The following is an 8,319-nucleotide window of genomic DNA, read 5'->3' as shown; positions in this document are numbered from 1 at the left end:
TTCCCCTGGAGATGTGAATAACACGAAAGCGCTTGGGAATTACTGTTTTTTTTCCGATTTCCTTTGTAGTTACCAGCATACTTGATCTTATGTTTACTACTAAGGACCACAATGGAATTAAGCTTACATGTTTTTTTGTGTTATCCTCGCCAATTGTAATTGTTAAATCGAACTGTGTGCTCTTTTCATTATCTGCAATTCATGTATATTGATTCATTGCCAAATAGAATTATTATCATAGTACACAATGTATCTGTGGACGAGGCCCCAGTTGGAAGTGACCACAATGTTGTTAGATTTTGATTACGTGTGCCTGAACTCCTGATCTGAGAAGAGCTGATCTTACGCTTTAGCTTCTGATGTTGATGTCAACGTTCTGGAGTGTTGGGATTCGTTCCGTGATGGCTTTATGACAACTGGCAAAGTTTATATTATGATTTTTATTTATTATCATTGATATATATATATATATATATATATATATATATATATATATATATATATATATATACATATATATATATACTGTATATATATATATATATATATATATATATTTTTTCATCCGACCTAGTTATGGACCAAAAGGTCTCCTGTCAGCATGCTCTTCCTTTGAAATCCTTTGTAGTAGTCAAAAAAGAACGTCAGCAACATAAATTGTTCACACGAGAGATGGAAAGAACGATTCAAGACAGGAAAGCTTATTATCGATGCTATAAGCCAAACCGTAGTCTGTTTTGCCCAGCAGGAGCAGGTTATCCCCAGAATTCAGTGATAAGAACATCCCGTCGGGGTCATTGATGACCTTTTATTCCTACCACAAAATTTAAATGCTAAACTGTCACGGTCGGGCGAGGTCTAAGAGGCGGTTGCAAGAGACCATAAAGCCTACTCTAGGTAGTTCCTCGGATCAGCAATGCTGTTTCAGGGCCCATTTCAATCGGCTACAATCCGTCTTTACATACACCCACTCCCATCCCCTGCCTACCTTTTATAACAGTGAGATGAATTAGTTTGTAAACTCTTTGACGTTGTTGCAATGTGAGTGTAGGCTACCCAAGCCGAGGCCCCGGCTGTGGAAAACATAATTCATATTTAGGAGCACAGTGGATAAATCAGTTCACAAACTACAATTGTTACTATACAGAATATTAGTACATACACTCATATATATTTAAATATTGCTATGAGAGACATGAAACTGTTATTCAAGATATATTTACATATCTGCTAGTTTCAGTGGGTGACAATTATTGATACAGGAAATTAAGGTACACTTATATTATTATAGAAAACAAATTCTTTACGGCGTGACCTTGCTACAGGTGGACCAGCCAGTCTATACAGCCAAAGAAAGAGAAAAAAAAATACTCGTGTGTCAACAAAAGCTTAAAAACATGTGGTCGAGAGGAAGCCAGGTAACAACTTAGAGGCTTACCCACGTACAGTGACTGCCTTCTGTCTTCTTCCCTTCCCTTCCCTTCCCTTCCTTCCCTTCCCTTCCTCCTTCCCTCATTCCAGTGTCTTGCAGCAGTGACACAAGAAAGGACCAATTAGCGTGAGAAGTCGTGAAGGAGACGAGGAGAACTTACCCAGTGACTCCGTGGTGATTGACTTTCCTTCTTGTTGTCCTGTGGAGTGAGGAAGCAAACATTCCATGGCCTGTTATACGCAACTGAAGACTTTTTTTTTTTTTTTTTTTCTTCTTCTTCTTCTTCTTCTTCTTCTTCTTCTTCTTCTTCTTCTTCTTCTTCTTCTTCTCTTCTTCTTCTTTTTCCTCTTCTTCTTCTTCTTCTTCTTCTTCTTCTTCTTCTTCTTCTCTTCTTCTTCTTTTTCCTCTTCTTCTTCTTCTTCTTCAAAACATTTCATTTTGCTCTCGGAGAAATTGTCTTTAACCCGATGTCAGTAGAGTATATTTTCTTGGCCATGCACGAGGCTTGCATCAAACGTAGATATGATCCAAAATCAGACACACGTGAAGTAATTTAAAATCCATGTATATATATATATATATATATATATATATATATATATATATATATATATATATATATGTATGTATATATGTGTGTGTATTTACCTAGTTGTATTTTACGGGACGAGAGCTATGCTCGTAGTAACCCGTTTTCGTATCTCTCCGCATCCAGTTTATTCTTAAAATCGTGTATAGTTTTGGTTTCTCCGTTTAGTTTGTTCCAGACATCAATCAATCTATTCTTTTTCAGGTCTCGTGTGTGTGTGTGTGTGTGTGTGTGTGTGTGTGTATTACGTGTTCATTCTTGACCAATATTTCTCATTTGCAATATATCCCATCATATAAACATCGACGAAAGGATAATAATGACAGTATGAAGAAGAAATTGAAACTAATAACACGTAGATGCAGTACAGGGAAGAAAAATGACCGAGGGAAAAAGAGAATGGTTTTGATATAATATATTACCTCGCTAGAACGTAAAAGCATGATGGAAGAGACAGATAGACAGAGGGAGAGAGAGAATGATAGGAAGAGAGAGAGGCAGACAAACAGATAGAGAGAAAGAAAGAGGGACATAGACACAAAGAGAAAGAGAGACAGACATATAAAGACATACAGAAAGAGAGGCAGACATATAAAGACATACAGAGAGACAGGCATATAAAGACATACAGAGAGACATAGAGAAAGAGAGGGGGGGAGGGGCAGCCAGAAGAGGCCAAGGTCCTTTGGAGTCGTCCTTGGCTTTGCAGCAACGAGGACAACTGAGCTGAGCCTAGGAAGGTCACGCTAACACCCCCTCCCCCCTCCCCTCCCCTCCCCTCCCCCCCCTCCCCTCCCCCCTCTCCGAACACGAAACGATGGTCCGCCTCGTAGGGTTTCTTTTAGCTGTCGCCGGGCGATTTTATTCAGGCGAGGAACGCCCTCCTCTTTGGCAGTCTCTCTCTCTCTCTCTCTCTCTCTCTCTCTCTCTTTAGGTAATATTTTCTTTGGGTTCTATGCTCCTTCAGTTCCGGGTCGGGTGGGTCCCCGGAATCTGTGTGTGTGTGTGTGTGTGTGTGTGTGGTTCACCATGGTCTTGGATCACGTGTTGGACTCGTGATCGACAGCTATTACCCTCCCAGAAGAGAGCTCAGAGCTCATATATGACCTATGTATGGGTAATACTGTGACCTTACACGCACACACACACACACACACAACATCCCGCCCACGAGAGTTGGAGTAACGACTCGCAGCGTAGCGATACTGAAATTATTTCAGATATGGGTGGGATTCGAACCCGGACCGCCGTAGTGGCAGCCGGGAACTCTAACCACTGTGCCACGAGTCGTGTGTGTCTATCTTGTGGGCAACGGTGCTGCGAGTTTCGATACGGCCCTTCAACCCCAGAAGGACGCCCTTGGTTGAATATAATTCTCTTGGCGGCAGACGTCATCGAAAAAAAGGAAATCCAGATCCGTATACCACCTTGAAGTCGCCAAGAATATATATATATATATATATATATATATATATATATATATATATATATATATATATATATATATATATATATATATATATATATATATATATTTTTTTTTTTTTTTTCTCCTTTTCCCGAAGATCAAAATCAGCTGATGACAGCCACGTTCACTGGAATAGAAAAGGGTTGAGGAACAACCAAAGTAATGATGGATGGATGGATGGATGGATTGATATCCAGCTCAACTGCCAGCTACAGCTGCCGTTCTTACTGACGACGAGAACCGACTACTTCAGTGCTGACGCCAGCATCTCTCGTCAGCGCTGACGCCAGCTGCCAACTTGAGGACCGAAGGAAGAGGGTTCGTGGTGATCTTGTTTTGGCGCCGGTAGCTGCCCTCTCAGTCGGCGTGGCGTCATACCATGTACGTTGGCTGGCTGAATGGATGGCTATTTGGTGGCTTGGGTGGCTGAATGGCTGGCTATTTGGTGGCTTGGCTGGCTGAATGGCTGGCTATTTGGTGGCTTGGCTGGCTATTTGGTGGCTTTGCTGGCTATGTGGTGGGTTGGCTGGCTGGCTGGCTGAATGGCTGGCTATTTATTGGGTGGGCTGGCTGAATGGCTGGCTATTTATTGGGTTTGCTGGCTGAATGGCTGGCTATTTTGCGGGATGGCTGGCTGAATGGCTGGCTATTTGGTGGGTTTGCTGGCTGAATGGCTGGCTATTTGGTTGGCTGGCTGGTTGAATGGTTGGCTATTTATTGGGTTGGCTGGCTAGCTGAATGCCTAGCTACTTGGTGGGTTGGCTGGCTGGCTATTTGGTGGGTTGGTTTGGAGTGTTGTCAGAATTCCTCGTGGGAGACTGTTTCAAACTGAAGATGAGCGTTCCAAACAACCTCAGATTGAAGTCTCCTGACACCGGACAAATAATAATAATGATAATAATAATTGTAAAGACGAGATCGGCGTAGCCTCTCTCGAGGAACGCGGTTTTCCTTCAGTTGAATAAAACCGCCCAGAATCCGCAAGAAAAGCAATGTACAGAGGGCAACGACACTAGACGGGTTGAGCCGTCGATACTAATTTTTGGAAATATATCCAAACAAATTGTTGGAAATAAATCCAAACAAATCAGTTCCCGTCTCGTGGGGGTCTCCACATCTATCATTGTCGACCATTCATTCGTTCGATCGCAACAGTGAACTCCCAGCACTCATAGAGTCAGTGCAATGTCGTTCAGTTCGAAGATTTAAGATTCATGTAGATAAACACCTAAGCAAGATGCTGTAATGCCTGCCATTTATTTTATATTATTTATTTGTTTGCTTTTATTTGTGTTTATTGTTATTTGCTTGATTATCATTTATTATTAGTTATCTGTCAATTTGTTATTATTTACTATTTACCTGTTTATTATTGAACTTTACCTATTTATTTATTTTATTTTCTATTAGTTATATATATATATATATATATATATATATATATATATATATATTTTGCATCCGACCTAGTTATGGACCAAAAGGTCTCCTGTCAGCATGCTCCTCTTTTCTAATCCTTTTGAGATCCATCACGCTGCAACAGTAGGGATGGTCAAATCGATCATAAGAATGATGTGTGAAGATGATGAGGTTAACTTGAAAAAAAAAATCATAAAAAAAAGGAAAGACAGGAAGATGAGGAAGGTAAAATCAAACAGAAGAGAAAGGAATGGGATAATAAGAAAGAAAAAATGAAGAAAGAAGAAAAAGTGATACTTATGACAACAGTGAGTGCAATGATAATAAGGAGGAGGTTGATTGGTGGGGTGCTAACGCATCACTCAGTCATCGTGAAGTAGGCTGAGTCAGAGGTCTGCCGGGAAGGAGCCAATATAGAAAAAAGATAATGATATGATATGTGTGTGTGTGTGATTCACCACCATGGTCTCGGATCACGTGTTCGACTCGTGATCGACAGTTATTTCCCTCCCGGAAGAGAGCTTAGAGCTCGTATATGACCGATTTATGGGTAATGCTGTGACCTTACACACACACACACTTACACACACACACACACACACAATTCCCCGCCCACGAAAGTTGGAGTAACGACCCGTGGCGCAGCGATACTGAAATTATTTCAGCCGTGGGCGGGATTCGAACCCGGACCGCCGTAGTGGCGCCCGGGGACTCTAACCACTACTCCATCGAGTCGTGTGTGTGTGTGTGTGTGAGCGCGCGCGTTCATATATGTTTGTCCTGCTAGAAGGATAGTGTCACTGTTCCCCTTGGCAACTGGCGTCTTTTCTTGTGCGTAAATTCAGTTTCACGTATCACAACTATCCTTGATTTGTCATCACACGAGTAATCATCCCCACCCCCCAGGAGTCATCACTGGGCACTTTCCTCACTCCCACTCTCTTTTCCATCCCGTCCCCCCTCTCCCCCGGGGGTGAGGTGGGGGGGGGGGAGGAAGGGGAGGCGTTGGAGGGGCGCGGAGGGAGTCGCCCTGAAGTAAGACCGACCTTGCCCCAGCGGCGGCGCATTCCAGCGTGAAGCCGCCGCAGTTTGGGTCCACCGCCGCAACCGCCTATTTAGGGCTTCCTCTCCCCCGCACAGCCCCGGGGGAGTGGGAGGGGGGAGGGGGTAATTTTATCGCTTTGACTCTGCTTTAAGTATGTTAGGGGGATGAGAGGGTAAGTTTATCTTTTAAATGAATTGTCATCAGTTTTCGGAAATAAGGTGTCCGAGTACCTTACTTCTATTACAGGGCGCTTGTCTAATTGGGTGAGTGCACACACACACAGACACACACACACACACACACACACACACACACACACACACTCACACTCGCACACATACACATTCACACACACACACACACCTATACACGCACAACTACACACACCTACACACACGCACACTATATATATATATATATATATATATATATATATATATATATATATATATATATATATATATGCAATGAAAACATTAGAAACGTGTGTTCCACAGATGCAAGGTAACCACTAATGAATAGAAACGACCGGAACAGAGCGCTTTCGTGTATTACATCCAGTGCAGTGTATTTCTGCACTGGTTGTAATACATGAAATCGCTCTGCTCCGGTCGTTTATTTTTTTTAGTGATTAACTTTCACACACACACACACACACACACACACACACACACACACACACACACATATATATATATATATATATATATATATACATATATACATATACCAAGGGCGGGCTTCTTCCCGCTTACAAGGGAGGTAGCCAAAATCAAAGACATAAATCCGCTCCCACCCATTTCATCCCCACATACTCCACTCCCATTCACCACCCATCCTCCCTCTTTTCTCGGCACTTCCTGGATGACGGGTCACTCCTGCATTCTACCCACTGCCCTGGGTCAGAAGCAATGCAGCAAGACACATCACAGCCACAGCAAAGCCGATTCATTTAATCGGCGACCCCCTATTCTGTTCCTCATACAGAAAAAGAGAAGACAGAGAGAAATCCCGTCGGGCTGCGTCAATATATCTTTCACACATTCTCTCACTCCCCCATCCTTGACCCACCCCATTCCATGTATCACAGCATCATCCATACACAACCATTCTCCTCTCACCCCTATCTTCCGTCCTCTCCCTTCCTTCCTCAACAGGCATTCCCCTCTTTCCCAATGGCCGTTTTACCTGGCCTTGGCCGCAACTGAGAGGCTCCTTTCCTCAGTGCCTCGTCCTCTCTCTCCCTTCCTCTTCTTCCTCCTCCTCTTCCTCCCTTGCTGGACACGTACGAACCTCCGTGACCTTCCCTCCTTCCCTCCTGCTAGTGCCGGTGACCTTCACCGCTTACGTAAAGCCCCGCTGGCGGCGTTCCTGGCCGCCTCCCCCGCCCCCGCCGGGCCCGAGCCAGAGTCGGATGCCTGAGTAAGGTATTCCTTGCTTGATTCCTCGATTTTTTTTTCCCAGAAACTCTGCTTTGGCATGCGTAACAATAAATGGATATGCATATATATATATATATATATATATATATATATATATATATATATATATATATATATATATATATAATGTATGTATATACACACACACACAATCACACACAGACACACAGTCCGGGTTCGAATCCTGCCCAGGGCTGAAATAATTTCAGTATCACTGCGCTTCGAGTTGTTACTCCAACTCTCGTGGGTGGGGAGTTGGGTGAGTGTGTGCGTGTAAGGTCATAGCATTACCCATAGATCGGCCATACGAGCTCTGAGCTCTCTTCCGGGAGTGAAATAGCTGTTGATTACGAGTCCAACACGTGATCCAAAGACTAAGGTGAATATACACCCGCGCACGCACGCAGGCAAGCACTCTCTCTCTCTCTCTCTCTCACACACACACACACACACACACACACACATACACTCACACACGCATACACATACACGCACGCATGCACACACACACACATATACGCATCCACACACACATGCATGCACAAACACACGCACTCACACATACACATACATACACGCACGCGCGCATACACACACACATACCGGCTCGCCGGTGCAGTGGTACTGTTCTCGACTGCTAAATCAGCTATCAGAGTTCAACTCCCTTCCAAGATTAAAAGAAGTTCAACATCGCTGCACAGCGAACCGACACTCCAACTCTGGTGGGTAAGGAGTTGTGTTTATGTATGTGTGATTCTCCATGGTCTTGGATCACGTGTTGGACTCGTGATCGACAGCTATTACCCTCCCGGAAGAGAGCTCAGAGCTCATATATGACCGATCTATGGGTAATTCTGTGACCTTACACACACACACACACACACACACACACACACACACACACACACACACACACACACACAC

Source organism: Oratosquilla oratoria, chromosome 34, assembly GCF_046742065.1.
Source record: "Oratosquilla oratoria isolate Oo_2021 chromosome 34, ASM4674206v1, whole genome shotgun sequence".
NCBI lineage: Eukaryota > Metazoa > Arthropoda > Malacostraca > Stomatopoda > Squillidae > Oratosquilla > Oratosquilla oratoria.
This window is presented reverse-complemented; position numbering follows the sequence as displayed.